The following is a 23,999-nucleotide window of genomic DNA, read 5'->3' on the forward strand; positions in this document are numbered from 1 at the left end:
TGGTAAATCGGTAAGGTTTATGATGTTGCTTGAAAGTCAAAGTGATTGGGGTCAACACCAAGACACATAATTTTCAAAAGTTATAGTTCTTTCCTATGAAATTCAAATTGCATTTGATGTTGATTAAGGTTATCACAAATTTAGGTTACTCCACCATATTAAGAAGAGTATAAATATAACTAAAAGATGAATGTGTGGTAAGAGTGGATGCCGCTAAGTGTTTCAGAAGAAATGTAGAGTAGATAGATTATCAAGAGCATTAAAGACCTATCATGCACTGAGTGTAAATTTTAGATTGACCATTTTTTTATTTGATCAGGTTGACAAGAAAAATCCTCTAACAAGGTCACTCTTAATTGAGGGTGCAAGATCCTTATAGGTATGAAGGATAAGTCCTCTAACAAGGTGACTCTCAAAAGAAGTTTTGAAATCCCTTAATTGGGTAGATCCTAAAAAATCTCATTCTAAATCTCCTATGAAGGATAGATACCCTTATTTTGGTTTGACTCTTTATTGGGTGGATTTAATGCTCCTAGCAAGGAAAATTATTAGTACAGTAGTGAAGATTTATATATACTAATTCCCACTATGGTTTTTCCTTCTAACCAAGGGTTTCCATATGAAAATTATTGTATCAAGTATTTTATATGTGAATATTTAATTTACCTTGGTCTTATATTTTTATTTTCTTTTCATGTTACATCTTTTGTAAAGTATTGGTGAAAGTATCTAAGGTTTGATTACACTTTTCACCCCACCTCTTAGTGTCTCCCACTATTAACAATTGGTAGATCATTTAAAAAGGTTCCATTGAGGAATCCTAACATCTTTGTGAAGATCCTTGAAGGAGACTTGGATTTTGCAAGATATATGAAGACTCTTGAAGATCAAGTTGCAGAGTTTGAATAAGTAATTGAGAAGTTGAGAGAGCAATTTATATATTGAAGGCAAAAGAAGAAAGAGTTATGTGAATAAATGAAAGAGACAACAATAGAAGATCTAAGGAAACTAAAACTATTTAGGGTTTGTCACAAGATGCTGAAAAATTGTCCATGCAAAAAAAGAATATCAAGAGGTCTTTGGAAGATTTATCCATTAAGATGGGTCAGGAGATGAAAGCTAGGAAGGATACTAAGGAAACAAGGAAAGTTGCTAAAGATGACCTAAAAGCTAAGGATCAACTACTAAAGGATATATAATATGAGATTTTCAATTATAAACAAGAAGTTGCTACCTTGATTACACATCTTCATGAAACTAATGAGGAAATGAAAGATCTAAGAGTTGAGATCAATAATCTAATGATGATAGATGAAAGTTTGGGTGGAGAGAATGAGAAATTACAGAAGGAACTAGATGATGTGAACAATTTGTTGAATAAGTTCAATGAATGCTCTACAAAGTTCCATGAAAAATTTAGGGATGAAAGGATGTATCATGAGACTCATGGTCTTTGATATACTAGTTATGAAGTTGGAGAATCATCTAGATTGAATAAGCCTAAACTATTGGAAATATAAGAGGGGTAATTAAGAGGGGAGGGATGAATCAGTTACCACTAAAATAAATCCTAGATCCCTTAGATGTCAATACAAAATAAACTCTCAGAACTAAATACTGATAATGCTTGGCATACACACAAAAAATGTTGTAACTCAATAAACATTACAATTGCTCAGTAAACAGTTAACATGCAAATTTTAAGATGTTATTTGAGATTACGATTACTTTAACGTAAAAGAAATAAAATGAACACATTTGACACCAAGATTTAATGTGGAAACCCAATTTGGGAAATCACCAATTATACCTAGTTATTGTTTTCACTCTTATGAAGTGAGCCTTGTTAGGAGCCAACCTTGTTAAAGGTTACAAAAGACACTATTAGGTGTGACCTTGTTAGAGGATTTAATCACCTTGTTAGGAGTGGCCTTGTTAGAGGTCTTAAGACAATTCAATAGAACTGCCACCTTGTTAAAGGATTTACAAATAGCTATTAAGCCAACTCTGTTAAGAGATTTAGATCACTACTACAATGGTTAGAGATTAACAATGAGATGACCTAATCTTTGATGCAACTGAATTGCTGATTATAGATCTCAATTCTGTCTAGTATACTTGATCCTTTCTGATCGAATATATCTTTTCAACTCCACAAGGATATTCTACTTATCCTTCAAATTTGCTTCCTCTCTTCATCATTAAATCTTCAATTACACTCACAATTTCACACTTTAATCCATAACTTGACCTTATACTTATATCATCCATATTCTCAAGTTTTCTCATATACAACTTAAAATAACTTATATTCATCTTCTCAATCAGCTAGAACCTATAGATAAATCAATTAAGCTTAATATGCCAAAGCAATAAAATCCTTCATTAGCTGAGCCAACTCAGTAGACACTAACTAAAAAATGATTTTCTATGTTAACCAAGTGAAGCTTGGTCAACATTGCATATTTGCAAAGTTCCTTTGGTAACCAAGTGAGCTCAGTTAACACTCGTTCCATCCAACTTTTCCTTCATTAACTGAGTGAGCTCAATTAACACTAATCTTTTGTAGACTTTCCTTTGACGCTTGAGTGAACTCGGTAGATACTACCTTCTAAACTACGCAAGCATAGGAATGCTCGGTAGACACAAAAAATTGTCTTCACTACCTGAGTGAGCTCAGCATGCACTAAATAAAATTGATATGACATTTTTGTAACATCAAAGACAATACACAATTAATCAATTGTATCCAACAATCTCTCTCTTTGGCATTGATGGAAAAACAACATGTCATAGCACAATGAAATTTTTAGAGCAAGAATGAAGTAAGGAACATATCCTTAGTTTCACTCTAATTCTCATCCATGAAAACTCCCTCTCTCAGTGTGAACTCTTTCTGACTTCAATATCTCCCTCTAGTAGAGAACTTATGTTTGCAACAACTACTACCAAGTTCATTCTCCTTTCTATGATAGCATACTTCTCCCTCTTACAAAAAAAAATCTCTTTCTAAAATTTCTTTATGAGATATGATAGTAAAATTCTCCCTCTTTGACAACACATGCTAAAGACAACAACTCTATTATTATCAATGTACCTTAAGTAGTGATTCATTTGCAATATGCCCTTGTCAATACTGCATCAACTAATTGATCTTCAACATACTCTAGTTGATGCATCACTAAACTTCATTTAGTGAGCTTCAGATAGGACAATGACCCCTAGCTTACCTCTTAGATACAAAAATGCATCCTTGGGTAATGGCTTGGTGAATATGTCTGTAACATATTCTTTTGTATTTATATATTTCAATCCAACATCTTTATCCTGCACCAATTCTCTTAAGAAGTGATATTTTATGGCAGTGTGCTTTGTTTTGGTATGCATCATTGGATTCTTTAATATATTGATTATACTGGTGTTATCATAATATATGAATACTGGATCCTTGATCTCTATTTTCCTTACTATCAATAGTTGCTTGAACCAAAAAATATTAGAACAATTAACTATTGTTGCCACATATTCTACCTCTACTATGAATTGAGAGATACAATTTTGTTTCTTGCTTGTCTAAGACACTAGTCTTTTACCAAGAAAGAATGCTCCACAACTAGTTCTTTTCCTGTCATCAATACTTCCTGCCCAATCAGCATCATTAAATACCTTCAAATCCAAATTGCCTCCTATTTTTTTGAAAAATTAGGAAAAAATGCACTGGAATAGGAAAAAATGCACTGGAACAACAAATTTAATTGATTTAAAAAGCAAGATACAATGTGTTACTTCAATCTACTTCCTCCTTCGATTGTTTAGAGCCACTATAGGCCATTTGCAACTGTTTAAACCACCCTATTGATAGTTCTATCCATTGGGAGTTATTATTTGAAAAGTTGTCAACAAAATTACAAAAGTTGCTAAGCAACTTTTTGCTATTTTTGCAATTTTTGCGCTAGGATAACATTTTCTTGCAAAATGGATTCTACCAACTCCTAGGGACTCTACTAATGCTCTAAACACCTAGACTAGCCTAAAAAACTTGAAATTTACCAAAAATCCACTTTATTGGACCAATTGAAGCCCAGGGCTTATAATTGCACCACGGGGTCTTGTGTCCATTACAAATGTGGATGGTCTTAGGGAGATCATTTGATCTATCCCTAGAACTTATTACATCAAGAAAAGAAAACTATTTGAGTAGGTGATCTGCACCATGATAGCTTCCTTCCATTATTTGATAGCAAAAATTATTTTCTATCATCAATGTTCTTCCACAATCCATGATGTATCTGTTCCTCCTTTTAGCTATACCATTCTATTGAGGTGTACTAGGGGCTGATACTTGTCTTTTGATCCCTCTTTCAATGCAAAAATTATTGAATTCATTTGAGATGAATTCACCACCTCTATCTAATCTTAAGCATTTCAACTTCTTTCCAGTTTCTTTTTCAACTCTTGCTAGATACCACTTGAATTTTTGAAAAGCTTCTGATTTTTCTTTTAGATACATTACAATCATCATTCTAGAATAGTCATCAACAAAAAGAATGAAAAACTTTTCTCCACTGTAACTGTCTATTCCAATAGGTCCACATAAGTCTGTATGAATAGTTTCTAAGACTTCTTCTGACTAATAGTTCTTGCTTTTAAAACTAGTCTTTCCCATCTTACCAATTTGGCAATTTTGGCATAAACCCATGTTAGGTTTCTTCAAACTAGGAATACCTCTTACTCTTCTATATTTTCTTATCTTAACCATATTATCAAAGTTTATATGACATAGTATTTTGTGCCATAACCAACTTTCTTCTACTTGAGTAATAAAACATAAACATTAATTGAGATCAAGATAAAATAGATTACCTTTTATTTGCTTACCAGATCCAACCAAATTTTCTTTTTCATCTAGTAGTTTGGCCTTCCCATCCATAATTCTACCTTGAATCCAATGTTATTCAACTATACCACACTGAGTAGATTATGATTTAATCCTTCAACCCAATAAGCATTGTCACACACAAGTTCTTTAGTCAATGAAATACATTCTTTTTCCTTTTATGTTACAAGGTTCATTGTTTCCAAATCTTACACTACCTCCATCATAATATTCCATGTGCTCAAATTTTGTTTTATCTCTAGTCATATGATGTGAACAACCACTTTCAATAATCCATTTATCATTTTTGCTAACATGAGAGATAAGTGCCATCTTATCTTCATCATCATCAGATTCATCCTTTACAATAATATATACCATTTCATCTTCACTATTATCAGAATCTTTAGCTAAAAAACAAGATTTCTTACCTTTTTCCTTGAAGTTCTTGTAGTTCTTGAAATCCTTCTTGACTTTGTGCTTGCTGCTTTTCTTTTCATCTTTGTTTGGACATCTTGTAGCAATGTGACCAACTTCTTCACAAGATAAATAGATCAAAGGAACTTTGCCTTTGTACTTTCCTCTACCTTTGGAATACTTTCTTGCAAGTAGGGCTTCAAAAACTTCAAGATCACTTTCTAAATTTTCTTTTGATTCTTCTTATTCACTTCCTAATTGACTAGACTTTGATTTCTTACCCTTTCTCTTGAGTGCAAGTTTAGCTTCAAATGCATACTCAATAACTTTTGAACTAGGAACATAATTATCAAAGTTATCTAATTCAAAAGCTATCAATGTTCCAACTAGAGCATCCAAAGATATTTTATTATTTGAATCACATCTCATCTCTTGAATAGAAGACACTCTAATTGTATAAATAGGAAGAAGAGTTCTAAGTACCTTTCTTACAACTATTTTATCTTTAATGTCTTCCCCAAATGCTTTGATTGCACTTACAATTGCTTTGATTCTTTCTACATATTTTGCAATGTTCTTATCTTCTCTCATTTTCATTTGATCAAAATGACCTCTAATACTTTTAGCCTTATCTCTTCTTACATTGTCATCTCCTCCATAGATATCTTTCAGTTTGGTCCACATTTTATGAGTTGTTTTGCAGTCTTTTACTTCATCAAATTCAACATAACTAAGTGCAGATGTAATATCAATCATCATGATGTTATGATTCTTCATTTCAGCAATATCTTCAACTGATAATTGTTGGGCATTCATTTTGCACGAGGTCAATGGTAGGAATCCATAGTGTAATTCCTCTCTTGAAAAGAAAATCTTTTTAAGGATCCACTCCAAGGTTCAGTGTTTGTCTTGTGACGTACCAAAATCCACTCAGTAGAAGATAAATGTGAGTGTTCACGAGGAGGCCTTTGCTGGTTCTAAAAACTCTTCTACCTTGGAATCAAGTAAAATCTATTCGCTGTCTCAAAATATCACACCAAAAATAACAATTTTTTTTTATTTTCTATTTTTTAAATGAATGCAAGTCTAACAATGCAACAACTTTGAGGTCCTATTCTAATACGGGGTTAGCAAAGAAAATAAAAAATTTGAAAGAAAATAACATGAAATCAAATAACTTGAAATTGAAATTTCTAAATGGACATAAGCTACAGAACACAACATGCTATGAGTTAAACCTTTGAACAAATTGGTAGGAAACCAATGAAAATAGGAGCAACACTTCCTAGAATCCACTAATGCAATCGTCGATGAGAATCTTTAACAAATAGAATGATGTTTCACTCTTCATCAAATCGCAAGGCCACGAAAAGTGTGCTCATGCGAGACAAAAAGCTATGTAGACACAATCGAGTGATCTCTTCTCAAGCTTGTTACGTCAACAAAATTCATATATCTGTAGAAAACACCAGAAATAAAAGATTGCACAATTAGAAACAACGCAATAAACCTTTGGCTCAATCGCAATCTCATGAATAAAATCCATAAAACAATGACACATTCAGGCAGGAATAACTACACTCCGAATGCTAGCACCAAAAGCATAACTTTATTGCATAATAATAGTAGCCCTTGTTACATTTTACAATGGGGTATTTATAAGAAATCATCTCTTCAATTTGTGTTGAGAGTGAGAGATATCTTAATGCAATAAAATGCTTTTAAAACATTTAAAACAAACTAAATATATACAAACTGATAATCTAACTGGTGCTTAGAGGGACTCCATCCATATTTTGTTCATTAATTGGATGCATGAGCTCTTTACATGTCAAAAAAAATGAAAGCATGAGAGAGAAAGTAGGAGGAAGCCATCAGTCAAAGTGGAAGTGCTTGGAGGCTTCAAAAATGGAAACTGGCCCTTCACTTGATGTGTGTTGGAGTTAACTTGCCGTCAAAATGTGCTCCCAATGAATGGAAAGTGCTATTTTTGGAACTAGCATTCAACTGTCGGTGCACTTCTGAATTATGAACTTGCATGAAAATGCAGAGCTGTAGAGTTGCGGACCTGTGTACCTGTAGAGCTCAATTCGCCAAAAAATCAAAGTTCTCAATTTTGAAAATGGTTTTTGGGTTTTTCTCAAATGAAGTTTTAGACCACTTTTGTATACGCTCCATGCCCCTTTCTGATGATTTACACCCTCTTTATAGCCAATTAATTTCATAAACTTGCACTCCCTCTACTTCTTCAATAAAAAATCTCAAGGTACCAGCGTTGAATCTTGTCACCACTAGCTGTATAAGATGAGGAACTTGATTTGCTTTATGTGTCCAACCTCTGTACCTTTGACCTTTGTCTTCTCTCCACCTATCCAATCCTTCTCGACGAGAAACCAAGTGATCCAGATTATCCGAGACAATCAAATGTTTGCAACCTTTTCATATTTTTTTCGCAAATTTTTTTAAGCATTTTTAAATGACCTTTCTGGAGGTCTTTTGCTCAAAATTTCAAGTTGGAACCTTTGTCAATCCCTAAAATTGGGCAACCAAAGGCTCACTATTTTAGGGATTGAAATTAGATCTTCAGTTCTTCTTTCCAACGGTGTAAGCGGTTCTGAATTTAGAGGCTGAGTCAAAAGTTATGACCTCGACAAGTTGAGGATGCCATTTTTACCTACAAAAGAAGAAAATATTAGCTCGTAGAGTTAACAATGTATAGTAAAGACACACTAGCTACTCAAACAAAATTGGAGGTGAATTTTGAAATCTGGCCGAGTTTGAAGTCTTGAAGCCCTAAAATTTGGCTAATTCCGAAATCTTGAAGCCTTGAAATTTGGCTAAGTTTGGATTTATGAAGTCTTGAAATTTCCTAAAATCTTTACCTTATCTCGGAGAGGTCTGAAACTTATCTCAAAAGAGTCATCACATATATTAAAATATATCTTAAGTATAAAGAATTTAAATATACGTCAACTTATACTTAAACGATATATTTTAAACCCCTCCTATTTCATTTATCCAAACACACGCACCAAGATGCACACACAGTGTGCCTTCATGGAGGGTGCGGGCGGCACCCCCATGGAGAGCACACATGACACCCCCATGGGACGCGCATGCACACCTCCATGAGACAAGCCTAGGCGCACCTCCATGAGAGGCGCGCATGGCGCCTCCATGAGAGGCATGTGCGCTGTGCAAAATATTTAATAATTTTATTTTTTATTTTTTTTTGTTATTTTTTCAAATTTTCAAATTTTTTTAATTTTTTCAAATATTTGACTCTAAAATCCTAAGGTCTAATAAAACTCTTCTTCTCCTGACTCCCAAACTATGAGTCCAAGAGTCAAAAAAAGTAGGGGGTCCCCATTCTTAGTGAGGAATGGGGCATGTGTTGTGGACACCACAACAATAATGTTCTAGTGGGAATCTTGTATTCAGCATCAAGATATTTGTGCCCTAAATCATTGATAGTAGCCAAATGTAATTGTTGTCACTTAGGTTTGCACCCTTGTCCAAGGCCTAAGCGCGAGAACAACCTAGTGAAACATGGAAACAACCTCCAAGCTGTGGGACTTGAACTACAAGGTTGAGTCGCCAGAGAAGGCCGGCTTCCTCTTACTGTCAGGGTGCACCTATCTATTCTCAGAAGGGAAAGGGAGAAAGAGAGCGTTAAAGCAAATCTACCTAGTCTAATCTAAGGCAGTGATGCACCAGAACAGAGTGTTCAGACTCATTCCTGCCCATATATGCACTACAAAACTAGGGTAATATACAAAAGTCATACACGTCCAGACTTATATCGATCAATAGTCACATACAGATCAGAAAACCAACTGAATGACACTAGGAAAAGGAGATTTCACTTGTATATTATCCAATAGGCCAAAGATAGATACAGTATGTGGACCACTAATCTCAATAATGCATCAATGAGAGGCAAAAGAAGCACATGCACATTGAGCACTGAAGGGAATGACACAGGATACTATGTAGCTCAGAGACACAGGGATTCTACACTGCAAGTCTGCAAGCAGTAGCAGAGAAAACTAGGAAGAGTCGACCCCAAGAATAGATCACAAAATTGCCTTTATAGCTCAGGCATAACTGAAGATTTCTGCATTACATTCACTTCTCACCTACTGGCATTAACTTCCACTCTGAGAATCCAATCGAAGATCTGATTGAATCCTAGCTTGCATACCAAGAAATCTCATATCTTTCTGAGAAAGAGCTTGGAGAAGATAGAAACGGCGCCACAACATTCCCTGACATGGTAGATGGATCGACCGGATGGATGGAGTGTCATTCTGCACTTAGCATTCATTCCAAGTTGGTGGCAATCAATCATACCATTAGATTTGTGGCAAAACTTTTGATTTTCCATCATTCATGATTCGTGCATCCATCGAATCGATCAGTCAATAGGATCGACGAGCCAACTAGGCCATGCAGACCAATTAGACCTTCGATCTTGCCACCCTGGCAGTCTCTTTACATCTGACTGGGCGTTACCACCCTTTCCATGCGACTGGGTGCTATGTTGCTATTAGAAAAGTCTTCGAAGGTCTCGATAGCGCCATAGCGCCTAAAGGTTTCAACTTGACTGTGCCACCTTGGCGATCATCTAACCGCAATCGCTCGCTAACTGCCACGTCAAAAACTAGACCCACGAGGACACGTGTCCTCCAAGCGCTAACTCGCCATTGTAAAATCCGCACAGTTCCTCCATGGCGAGATAGCGCCCGCCGCTGATTCTCTTTCCAATCTAACAGTCGCAGACTCTCCTTTCTGCAGCCCTCCTTCTCTCGTGATTCACCGGGCCCGCTGATACATGGCGTCTGTTCATTGGTTTGTTGATCATCCAACTCTAACTGCATCTGGCGGCATGAAATGCAGCCCCGCCAGGACACGTGGCGCACGGGCGCTATGTGGCCATGTTAAAACCCGTGCATCTCTGCCATAGCGAGATGGCGTTGATCGTCGATGCAACCAAATCTGACGATCGTGAAGACTTGTCATACCTCATGTTTCCATCCTCCATGTCGGCACACCTGGCATCGCCTTGTGATATGGCCCCACCTAACACGTGTCACCAGGGTGCGATGTCGCTGTCATAACTCTCGCGCAACTCTGCCATAGTACGATGGCGCTTACCGTCGATCTAAGCTGATCTGACAATGGAGATCATAAACCTTGACTGTGTTAGCCATGCTGATAGAGACTCTGGCCTGGTTACACGTGGCTACTTCTGATTTATCGCCATGACGTCGGGCTGACAAACTATACATGCGGAGTACCGTCGGGACCCACCTGTCTGGTCATTCTTCACCGTGATGAACTTTCCTTTTGGGCGCTATGTCGCCATCGAAAAATGCATTGGTTTTTCGTTGGCATCATGGTGCCTTGTCGGTCTTTGGAACTTCCAGCCCGTGAAAACCTGTTGCCCGCTGCCGAGAGTATTTCTGTCGAGCACTATGTCACCATCAAATTTTTTTGGCTGATATGCAATAGCGACATGGTGCCCACTGACATCAAGGAACAATCTGACCCGCCAAACGTCGAACCCACCAGACACGCATCAATTAGGCGCGATGTCGCTAATACTATCTCCCGTGCAACTTCTGATGACGAGATCACGCCGACCGTCGATCCTTCTGAAATCTGACGAAAGAGAAACTTTGGTGGGTGAATGAATGATAACATTTCTGGTGACTCACAGGGGGCATGAGCCTGCTCAATGCATAAGACCAGTGCCTGCAAAAAACTCCATTGGGCTACAGGGGCGAGAAAAGGACCTGGAAGGCACGAAACTGAGAGCTACAAGAAACCCTAACCCGCTTGAGAGGAAACCAAAAAATTGAAGACCTTGAAGCTCTAGCTCTGTTTCTGTGACTAGAAACAAAGAACAGAACCTCCTCCACGACCTGAGGCTATCAAAACTTTGGAAACTGGCGATTCAAAAGAGAAACCTTGTGCACGCGCACTTATTGAAAAACAGGAACAGACAGAAGGAAACTAGATTAACTATGTACATAGATTCACAATCCTTTCAAAAACAGGGCTTCAGATGGATCCCATTAACTGGAATGGGCAGAGTTTCACCGTTAGGTCTACTCAGTTGGAATGCATTTGCCTGTTTGCAACTGGAGATCAAATAAGGGCCACTCCATAATGGGTCAAATTTGGAGTGCCTTCCTGGTTTTGCTCTGTCTAAGTCCCACTTGAGAACTAAATCTCCCTCTCTGAAGATTTTGGCCCTTGCCTTCTTGTCAAAACTCTTCTTCATCTGTTGTTGGTGAATCTCTAGATTTTTCATGGCTTTGTTTCTCTTTTCTTCTAACTCAATTAGTTCTGCCATTCTTACTGACATGGCATCATCTTCAACCAGTTCTAGCTGATGAGCCAACTCCAAGGATGGGAACTCCAATGAGATTGGGAGTCTAGCTTCCCTACCATATACTAGCACAAAAGGTGAATTCCCAATAGATCTCTTGGGTGTTATCCTATCAGCCCACAGAGCAGTCCTTAATTTCTTGTGCTAGGCCCTCTGATTGTATTCTATTGTCCTCTTCATAATTCTGATCAGATTCTTGTTGGAAGATTCAGACAAACCATTACCTTGAGGATAATAGTTCGATGATGTGCTCAGGTAGATATTGTGACTCATTGCCCATGCACAAATCTGGGTTCCAACAAAAGATTTGGCATTATCTGAGATGATAGTAGAAGGAGCTCCAAACCTAGATACAATTCCATCAAGGAATTCAACAATTGATGGCTCTGTAGCATCCTTCAAGGCAACTACCTCTGTCCACCTAGTGAAATAATCGGTAGCAGCTAAGATCCATTTATGACCTGCACTAGATGGAGGATTAATGGGGCCTATGAAATCCAACCCCCACTGGGTGAAGGGCTGATCCACCTGAATGGGATGAAGAGGAAGAGCTGCAAGTCTCTATTTGCCTGAGAAGAAAGCGCACTTCTCACATTTTCTCACATACCTATGACAATCATGAAACAAGGATGGCCAGTAATAACCAGCCCTCATGATCTTCATGGCAGTTGTTCTTGCAGAGAAGTGGCCACCATCAGGGCCATCATGGAGTTCTTTAATCATCCTTTCAGCCTGATCCTCTTCAACACATCTCAACAGGGTCCCATTAAAATCCCTCTTGAATAGGATGTCATCAATCACAACATAGGGAATGGATTGTAGTCTATATTGTCTTCTTTTAGCTCTGTCCAATCCCTGAGGGTATCCGTTCCCTGATAAAAAGTTCTTCATGTCATCCATCCAGCTCTTCGGGCCATTAACATTTCCTTCCTCCTATTGCTCTGCAATTACCATAGCAACCTCCTCATCCAACTCCTGGTCTGATAACATCTCTTTGCATAATCCTCTCCCTCTTACCAATTTGGTAACCTGAATATCAACCTCATATTCCATTCGTCTAGTGATCCATCTGACCCTTTTTTCACTAATATCCTTTCTTAAAAGGAAGTCCTTTACACTAGCATGGGGCACCAACAAATGGATCTTGTTGTGGGATAAAAGGTGTCTAAATTTCTTCAAGGCTCTAATGACTGCAAGGGCTTGCTTCTCAACAAAGTTGTATTTATCTTCATATTCTTTAAGCCCTTCACTAAAGAAGGCTATGGGCTGCTCCTCATTCTTGTCATTTGTTTGAGTCAAGACATCAGAAATACTTGACTCACCACCTAAAGTGTAGAGGATGAATTATTTCTCAAAATTTGGGTTCATGAGGGTAGGGGCTGATGCTATGGCTGCCTTGATCTTTTCAAAACTCTCCTTCCCCTCCTTGGTCCATGAGAAGACCATATCTTTCTTGAGCATGGCTGTAAGGGGTTTCACCATGGTAGCAAGATTAGGAATAAACCTTCTTACAAAATTTATCCTACCAAGGAAACTTTGCAGCCCTTTCTTGTGTTTAGGGAGAGGAAGGGCAAGTATTGCTTTTGTTCTTTCTAGATCAATGGTTAATCCATCTTTAGATACAATGTGTCCCAATAGTTTTCCTTGGTTTGTAGCAAAGAAACATTTGGCTAGGTTGAGAGAAACCCCAAACTCTCTACATCTTAGAAATACCTGTCTCAAATGATCAAGATGATCTTCCACATTCTTGAAATTCATAGTTATATCATCAAGGTATACTAAGACAAACTTGTCAATTAATCTTTTGAAGGCTACCTCCATTGCCTTTTGGAATGTGGCACCTGCATTTGTTAATCCAAATGGCATTTTGCAATAAGCATAGGTGACCCATTTAGTAGTAAATGTTGTCTTGTATCTATCAGACTCTTTAACCAGCACTTGGTTATAACCAGAAAACCCATCAAGAAAAGAGAATCTCCTTGACCCGCTGATCTTGGACAGAATTTGCTCCATAGAAGGAAGAGGATGGTGATCCTTAAGGGAAGCCTGATTGAGATCCCTAAAGTCCACACACAATCTAATTTCTCCATTCTTCTTCCTCACAGGGACAAGGTTAGCCACCCATGATGAGTGTTTAATAGGAAAAATTATGTTAGCTTCAATCAACTTGGATAGCTCTTTCCTCATCAAAGGTTCAATCTTGGGATTCACTGGCCTCTGCTTTTGTCTTATCGGTTTGACCCTATCAACCAAATCTATGGTATGCTGAAACAAACTAGGGTCAAAACCTTTTAAGTCATCATACGTCCACGAAAATACATCACTAAATTCCTGACATAAATGAATGAATTTTTCTTGCTCAGCTTCAGAACATACCTTCCCCATGTTAAGAGATTTTCCATTAGCAATAGTAACTAGGTCATGGTCATCCTTTTCTGCAGCTAGATTCATCCCTTTATCCCTTGACTGATCATCGGGATTAAAGACACTCTCCAAGGTAATGAGACCCTTGGGAAGCTTGTTGGAACTGAGATGAATGATCTGATCACCATATTGATCTTGTAGTCTTGACTGATTTCTCTCTGAAAATTCTGGTTCATTCTGCAAGAAGCTCATAATTTTCTCATCAGACTCAAACACTTGCCAATGAGTATTATTATCAGGAATAGCAGGCCTTACCACTATCCTTACTTGTTGTTTCTTTTCTTCCTCAAGATTCCTTGGCACATCATAAGATGCACCCACTGCTGCAAGTCTATTAGCATATTTATTTTCTTTCCTAGGAATGCTTTGAATATTAAATGCTTTGAAACCCTCAAGGAAATCCCAGACTCTATGTTTATAAGACTTGAGCAGGCCATTTTTGGTGATATTCTGATTTCTCACTTGGTTCACTACCAACTCACTGTCCCCATATACTTTCAAGGCTTGAATTCCCCTCTTTTGAGAAAGTAGGAGACCTTGGATCAAGGATTCATACTCAGCCACATTATTGGTACAACTGAATTGGAACCTAAAAGAGAAGTAGTATCTTATTTGTGCAGGAGAGATCAACATAACACCAGCCCCTGATCCATGTCTATTCCTTGAGCCATAAAAGTACACACTCTATACTCCATTTATGTCATCATTAGTCCTAACAAGGTCGGGAACTTGAACCTCTTTCTCTATTATGCAATATGTACTAAGGCCTGTCTCAAGGGTTTCCGACATAGGCTCAAACTAACATGTATTTGCCCACTCATCTAAGAAGAAATCAGGAATCTCTGCTATGGAAGTGACATACTTGTTTACTATGTTATTTTCATCCATCTCTAGGATAGGGAAATTCATATTGATGAAGTTGGGAGTGTAGGGTTCAGTGTGATGAAGGGCTTGAGGTTCTTCTCTTATTGAAGCATTGGCCCCATATCTGGTCTTAAATGACATGTAAGACCAATCAGCAGATATGAATCTACCAATTTGAGCAGTGAAGTCTCTTGAAAGACAGATGGAAAAATAGGGCTTAACCTCAGCAATAGATATGTCTTGAATCACAGTACAACCAGGGCATGCATATAGGGCCATTTCCACACTTCTAAGGATGCCTATAGTTTTGATAGTACTCCCATATAGTTGTAACACATCCCTAACAATGGGCTCATATTTCATCCCTAAAGCATCAACAACACACCTAGGCATTACTGAGCTACTAGCCCCCGAATCTATCATGCAATTATGGACTAATTTGCCCCCTATAATCAGAGAAACATAAAATGGAGGAGGTCTAACCTTTTTATTTGCCTCCACATCTCCTGCTGGTTGTACTAAACTAGTGGCACTCTCCATGGTAGATGACTGATCCTTGGGTTCAATCCTTTCCAATTCTTGCTGCAGCATCTTCCTCTGCATTGGTATGGTAGCAACAGCATCCCACATAGAAATGTTTACATTGGTCTTCTTCATTTTCTCTACCACACTCAATGGTGCACTAGGAATTTTGGTAGAAACTTTGGGGGCTGCACTTATAAGAGGTTGAGATGGGGCAACAAAAGGATCACTTGCATCCTCATTTCTGGGACCTTGCCTTTGCTGTTGTGAAGTGTTTGTCTGCTCATTTGCTGTTTGTGTATGAGGTGTAGGACTTGAAGTTGAGGCCTAATTGGGAGAAGGGGGGGCAGCATGTTCCATAGCTCTCTTCTTAATTCTTGTGTTATGAGCAACGGAATCCTGGTTTACATTACAATGCTCCTCCATTTGGTGATTCATGAAAGAGCAATCACCCTGCCTCTGAATATATGAGGCCTCCTTGGTATGATCTTCTTTGTACAGTTGCTTTGCTGCAGGTTCTTGGACAGTTAGGGCCATATAAGATTCTGCCTTCTGACACGTGCAATAGGTATAAGAATAGTTGCATGAAGGACAAAAATCTTGGTCTTGGGCCAAGTTATTTTGAGGGACTATAGCTCTGTTCTGATTTGAGCTTGAAGCAGAAGCATGACTATTCTGCCTATTCTGATCAAAAGAGCTATTCCACTGATTAGGAGGCCTACCACCACTTGGAGCCTGATATTGCAATTGGGGAGGCTTGCCACCTTGGGCCTGCTGCCTTTCTAAGGCCACCACCTTGTTACTCATCTTTTGTATTAGAGAAAAACTATCCTCTAATCTCTTCCCTTGGTCCTTCAACTCCCTCCCCTACTCTTGTAATTTTTTATCCAGGGTCTTCTCTCTTTTGTCTGTGCTCAGCACTAGACCTTGGAGCATTTCCTTGAGTTCATCTATTCCGTTTGAGGATGTGGAAGCTTGGGGAACTGGAGTAAGGGCTTGTGACGTAGGAGTTGTAGGAAGAGGGGCTATTGCTGGTTGGTGGTTGGGAACATTAGGAAAGAAAGGCATAGGAGGCCTTGGGGCCAACTTTCCACCTTGTATTAGGATATTCTCAGCCTTTATAGCTGTCTCATAAGCATTTGGTAATGTATCTCCTCCCATAGTTTGGATTGTGGTGGCAATGTCACTGTTGAAAGCTCTAAGGTAATGCAAGAAGGCATTGCCAGGTGTAGGTTTCACTATAGTAGGTATTCTATCCCATGTCTTTTAGAATCTGTAATTAAAATCAATCATACATTCATGGGGGGCTCTTTTTATTGTAGTTAGCTGCTCTAGTAGTGACAAATGGTCACTCTTATCCTCAAAATGTTTGCATAATCCTGCTCCTAGTCCATCCCAATCAGTTATGGAACCATGAGCTAAGCCTCTATACCACTGTAATGATTTTCCTTTTAAAGATGAGGCTAGAAGTCTGATGGCAACATCATCTTCTGTAATACCATGAATATTGCAGACATTCGCTACCTCTTGGATATGCTCTAGGGGGGAAATAGAAGTTTCACTAGTAAAATTAGGTATGCTTTTTAGTGCAGCTACTGGTATATCATGTCTTTGGGCTAACAACAGAGGACTTCCACCATTAAAGGTGGAAAAAGCATGAACTCAAGGGTGTGCCATATAAGCAAGTGTTCTATTGATGAGTGTTGATGGCAATCTAGGCTGAGTTCGGATAGTAGGAGGAGTAGAGACAGATCTTATAGGTATATTAACTATTATTCCACCTCTAATTGGTGATAATGAAGCTCTAGCCCTCCTTCTTCTAGGACTTGAAAGTGAGAGTTCTTGATATTGAAAATTACCTCTAGAAGACGCCCTTGTTTCAGCTCTAGGCATGAATTTCTACAACTTTGGCCTGAAACCAGATTTGTTGATGTTCAGAGTCGCCAAGTACTTGATGAATCAGCCTCTTGAAGGCTTAAATACTGAAGCCAACACTAATTCTTCAACATTAATCTCAGAAACTCTTTCTTCTCTTGACACCATTAGACATGAAATCTTTTGATATGAGTCCCACCAGGCATGCCAAAAACTGTTGTCACTTAGGTTTGCACCCTTGTCCAAGGCCTAAGCGCGAGAACAACCTAGTGAAACATGGAAACAACCTCCAAGCTGTGGGACTTGAACTACAAGGTTGAGTCGCCAGAGAAGGCCGGCTTCCTCTTACTGTCAGGGTGCACCTATCTATTCTCAGAAGGGAAAGGGAGAAAGAGAGCGTTAAAGAAAATCTACCTAGTCTAATCTAAGGCAGTGATGCACCAGAACAGAGTGTTCAGACTCATTCCTGCCCATATATGCACTACAAAACTAGGGTAATATACAAAAGTCATACACGTCCAGACTTATATCGATCAATAGTCACATACAGATCAGAAAACCAACTGAATGACACTAGGAAAAGGAGATTTCACTTGTATATTATCCAATAGGCCAAAGATAGATACAGTATGTGGACCACTAATCTCAATAATGCATCAATGAGAGGCAAAAGAAGCACATGCACATTGAGCACTGAAGGGAATGACACAGGATACTATGTAGCTCAGAGACACAGGGATTCTACACTGCAAGTCTGCAAGCAGTAGCAGAGAAAACTAGGAAGAGTCGACCCCAAGAATAGATCACAAAATTGCCTTTATAGCTCAGGCATAACTGAAGATTTTTGCATTACATTCACTTCTCACCTACTGGCATTAACTTCCACTCTGAGAATCCAATCGGAGATCTGATTGAATCCTGGCTTGCATACCAAGAAATCTCATATCTTTCTGAGAAAGAGCCTGGAGAAGATAGAAACAATGCCACAACATTCCCTGACATGGTAGATGGATCGACCAGATGGATGGAGTGTCATTCTGCACTTAGCATTCATTCCAAGTTGGTGGCAATCAATCATACCATCAAATTTGTGGCAAAACTTCTGATTTTCCATCATTCATGATTCGTGCATCCATCGAATCGATCAGTCAACAGGCTCGACGAGCCAACTGGGCCATGCAGACCAATCAAACCTTCGATCTCGCCACCCTGGCAGTCTCTTTACATCTGACTGGGCGTTACCACCCTTTCCATGCGACTGGGTGCTATGTCGCTATCGAAAAAGTCTTCAAAGGTCTCGATAGCGCCATAGTGCCTAAAGGTTTCAACTTGACTGTGCCACCTTGGTGATCATCTAACCGCAACTGCTCACTAACTGCCACGTCAAAAATTGGACCCGCGAGGACACGTGTCCTCCAAGCGCTAACTTTCCATTGTAAAAAATGCGCAGTTCCTCCATGGCGAGATAGTGCCCGCCGCTAATCTCTTTCCAATCTGATGGTCGCAGACTCTCCTTTCCACGGCCCTCCTTCTCTCGTGATTCACCCGGCCTACTGATACATGGCGTCTATTCGTTGGTTTGTCAGTCATCCAACTCTAACTGTATCTGGTGGCATGAAATGCGGCCCTGCCAAGACACGTGGCGCACGGGCGCTATGTCGCCATGTTAAAACCCGTGCATCTCCACCATAGCGAGATGGCGCTGACCGTTGATGCAACCAAATCTGATGATCGTGAAGACTCGTTGTACCTCGTGTTTTTGTCCTCCATGTCGGCACACCTGGCATCACCTTGCGATACGACCCCACCTAACACGTGTCACCAGGGCACAATGTCGCTGTCATAACTCTCGTGCAACTCCGCCATAGCGCGATGGCGCTTACCGTCGATCTAAGCCGATCTGACGGTGGAGATCATAAACCTTGATTGTGTTAGCCATGCTGACAGAGACTCTGACTTGGTTACACGCAGCTACTTCTGATTTATCGTCGTGACGTCGGGCTGACAAACTATACATGCAGAGTACCGTCAGGACCCACCTGTCTAGTCATTCTTTTCTGTGATGAACTTTCCATTTGGGCGCTATGTTGCCATCAAAAAATGCATTGGTTTTCTGTTGGCGCCATGGCGCCTCGCCAGTCTTTGGAACTTTCGACCCGTGAAAACCCGTTGCCCGCTGCCGAGAGTATTTTCGTCGGGCGCTATGTCGGCATCGAAAATTTTTGGCCGATATGCAATAGCGACATGGTGCCCACTGACGTCAAGGAACTTTTTGACCCATCGAACACCGAACCCACCTAACACACGTCAATTAGGCGCGATGTTGCTAATACTATCTCTCGTGCAACTTCCGATGACGAGATCGCGCTGACCGTCGATCCTTCTGAAATCTGACGTAAGAGAAACTTTGGTGGGTGAATGAATGATAACAGTAATCTCATAAGTCCTTTCCATGCTACAAAGTTATCTATGTCCAGCTCAAGAATCTCTCTTCTGTAAGACATCCTAATCTTTACCTTAGGTCCTTGAAACCTTTCTCTGCAAGCACCAAAAGCTTTGATACCAATTGTTGGAAATATAAGAGGAGTAACTAAGAGGGGAGGGGTGAACTAGTTACCACTAAAATAAATCCTAGATCCCTTAGATGTTAGTACAAAATAAACTTTGAGAACTGAATACTACTAATGCTCGGCATACACATAAAAAAATGTTGTAACTCAGTAAACATTACAATTGCTCAGTAAACTTTTAACATGCAGATTTTAAGATGTTATCTGAGATTACCATTACTTTAACATAAAGGAAATAACATGAACACATTTGACACCAATATTTAACATGGAAACCCAATTTGGAAAAACCAACAATTGCAACTAGTTATTGTTTTCACTCTTTTGAAGTGAGCCCTATTAGGAGCCAACCTTGTTAAAGGTTACAAAACACACTGTTAGGTGTGACCCAATTAGAGGATTTAATCACCCTGTTAGGAGTGGCCTTGTTAGAGGTCTTAAAAATATTCAATAGAATTGTCAGCTTGTTAGATGATTTTAAAATAGCTTTTAAGCGAACTCTATTAAGAGATTAAGATCAATGCTACAATGGTTAGAGAGTAATAATGAGATGACATGATTTTTGATGCAACTAAATTGCTGATTATAGATTTCAATTTTGGCTTGTATACTTGATCCTTTCTGATCGAATATATATTTTTAGCTCCGCAAGGATATTCTTCTTATCCTTCAAATTTGTTTCCTCTCTTCATCATTAAATCTTCAATTACACTCACAACTTCACACTTTAACCCACAACTTGACCTTATACTTATATCATCCATATTGTCAAGTCAACTCATATACAACTTAGAAAAACTTATATTCATCTTCTCATTCGGCTAGAACCAATAGATAAATCAATTAAGCTTAACATACCAAAACAATAAAATCCTTAGTTAGCTGACCCAGCTTGATAGACACTAACTCATAAATGATTTTTCGTGCTAACCAAGTGAAGCTCAGTCAATATTACATTTTCACAAAGTTCCTTTGGCAACTAAGTGAGATCAGTCAACACTGGTTCCATCCAACATTTCCTTCATTAATCAAGTGAGCTTGGTTAATACTCATCTTCTGTAGAATTTCCTTCGATGCCCAAGTGAACTCGGTATATACTACCTTCTGAACTAGGCAAGTGTAGGAATGCTTGGTAGACATAGAAAATTATCTTCACTGCCTGAGTGAGCTAGGCATGTACTGACTGAAACTTATATGACATTTGTGTAACATCAAAGACAATACAAAATTTTTACAAAGTTCTACAAAGTTTCATGAGAAATTTAGGGATCAAAGGATGTATCATGAGACTCATGGTCTTTGATATACTAGTTATGAAGTTGGGGAATCATCTGGCTTGAATAAGCCTAAACAAGTTGTGAAGTCTTCACCCAAGGTGATCAAGAAAAAACCTAGTAAGAAATCCTACAAACCTATTTTATTTGATCAAGCACTAAAGGAAATATAATATGAAATTTTCAATTCTAAATAAGAAGTTTCTACCTTGATTACACATCTTCATGAGACTAATGAGGAAATGAAAGATCTAAGAGTTGAGGTCAATAATCTAATGATGATAGATGAAAGTTTGGGTGGAGAGAATGAGAAATTGTAGAAGGAACTAGATGACATGAACAATTTGTTGAAGAAATTCACTGAAAGTTCTACAAAGTTCAATGAGAAATTTAGGGATTAAAGTATGTATGGTGAGACTCATGGTCTTTGATCTACTAGTTATGAAGTTGGAGAATCATCTGGATTGAATAAGCCTAAACAAGCTGAGAAGTCTCCACCCAAGGTGATCAAGAAAAAACCTCGTATTTTATTTGATTCTCATTAACTAGAGAATACTAAAAATATATGTATAAATAGATTTAGTACTCCTTCATGTTTAATTTGCTTGAAGTTAGATCATACTGGTAGTTTGCAGAAATAGGCCAAATATATTCAATGATAATTTCTATAATTGAAACAAGTTTGGTCATAAGACTAATGAGTGAAGGACAATATTGACCAATTAAAGAAAAAAATTTAATTGAGAGAGTCCTTATATAAATGAGAATAGATGGGATTTTACTTTCTCATATTTCTATTACTATGGTCATATTGTAATAAATTGTAGATTTAGGACTAATAGAGGCAATTTTGGACCTTGGAGATATACTAGAATGACATACTCATTATCAAAAGGTTGGACATGTTGTAAATTTCTATTAGTAAGTAGGAGATAATGTCCACAGTAAGTCAAATTGTGATATTGCTATCAAGATTTAACTGTGTGATTTTGAGTCAAACTCATTGACCCATGTTTCATGAGTAGTGATTCAACATGAATCCATCTCTCATGAGAATAAATGGAACACTTAGCACTCATTGGATCTAGGCAATGCTCATAGGGTTCAACTACCAAGACTTCCCAGGAGGTCACCCATCCCAGTACTACTCCATCTTGAGCGCACTTAACTACAAATTTTCCTCCATGGTTAAACTCAAAGCTTGCAACCCCATTTACAAAACCTTCACCAAGTGGTCTGCCTTATGAACCATTCATTAGAAAGCCCCTTAAGCTCATCAATTGATAAGTAGGAGATAATTTCCATAGTAAGTCAAATTGTGATATTGCTATCAAGATTTAACTGTGTGATTTTGAGTCAAACTCATTGACCCACATTTCATGAGTAGTGATTCAACACGAATGTAATGTCCCCATTTTGGTTGACATCATTTTGTATGTTGGATCAATCTATCATAGACTCTCATAGACTATTGGTTGTGATGAGAGAGTCATTCTAGCATTTATTTGAGGATTGGATGGCTTATTATGCTCTCAGAGATATTATTTTATCATTACTTTTTATACGCAACCTACATGTTATAATTTTAAGTTGAGATTTCACTTTTTATTTTATAAAGTTATTTAATAATAACAGTGCATTATAATGAGATTTTATAATGGAGGTCTCTAGAAGTTCTTAGTAACTTCTTAGAAAAGGATGTTTCTAGAAGTTCTTAGTAACTTCTTAGGAAAGTAGATAAATAGAGGGATTGGGCTCCCATTTGGATACATGGGATTTGGTAACTCAACTACATCTTCTATGAGCATTTGTGGAGCTTGATAGTCTGCAAATATTCAGCATAATCCTTGAGAACGATACCTCTGAAGAGATTGCATAACTGGGGAAGTGAAAGATCTTCTGAAGGGTTGCACTTTGGAAGTGGTATTTAGCCATTTCAAGTTGATCTTAATTTGTATACTCAGACTACCAGAGGGTTTGAGCTTTTGCAAGCAGTCTGAAAAAGTAGTCCAAAAAAGTAGGTCCAAAAAAGTAGTTTGAAAAAGTAAGTCTGAAAAAGCAGTTCAAAAAAGTAGATCCAAAAAAGCAGTTTGAAAAAGCAAAGCAAAAAAGTAGATCCGAAAAAAGCAAGTGAAAAAGAAAAGCAGAAATACAGCATTGGAGAAAATTATTACAGCCATCTACAATCAGGTTCCTTTGGATATTACATGCATTTTTCTTATCATTTAGATGCATATTAGGAGGTATGGCTATAGGTGAAAGTTTGTAATAGATTTAAGCATTATTCTTGCAGATGTAAGCCAAGAGTCTTGGTCATTTCATACTAGCATTTTAGTTAACATTTTATGTGCAATAAAGGAGACATAATTTGCTGGTTCGATATAGTGTAATTGAATACGTATTTATCATTCATGATTAGCTTATTAGTTTGCATGCCAGTTAATTGATAAAATGTCAATTGGCTATAGGTTCTCTTTTTTGGCATAAATAATGTTGTAATTTTGCATCCCAAGTGTTTGTCAAAATTACTAGTTGTTGTAGTTGCATATTGCAAGTAGTTTTAGTCACATATATGCATTGAATATTGTCAAAATAAGTTTCACATTCATGTTAGGTCATTTTTTAGTCAATTCAGAGTCTTCTTGCAAGTATTCTTATTGATGCTAAGTGTAGGAAAGAGCCATAAAAAGAAAACTAAAATTTATATCAGTCATATGACCCTTGTATGCAAAGTGTTTTCTTGAACCTTTATTAGCAATTTGGGATCAGATTTGAGCAGG

At 38.1% G+C, this 23,999-nt stretch overlaps 1 pseudogene; it reads left to right on the forward strand.

Moving 5' to 3' along the window:
* Positions 1 to 19,499: 19,499 nt before the first annotated feature.
* LOC149561124 (metal tolerance protein 11-like) overlaps positions 19,500 to 23,999 on the forward strand; it is a 50,899-nt pseudogene continuing 46,399 nt past the window's right edge.

Source organism: Cupressus sempervirens, chromosome 4 (assembly GCF_028749045.1).
Source record: "Cupressus sempervirens isolate cs-2001-9-10 chromosome 4, ASM2874904v1, whole genome shotgun sequence".
Lineage (NCBI taxonomy): Eukaryota > Viridiplantae > Streptophyta > Pinopsida > Cupressales > Cupressaceae > Cupressus > Cupressus sempervirens.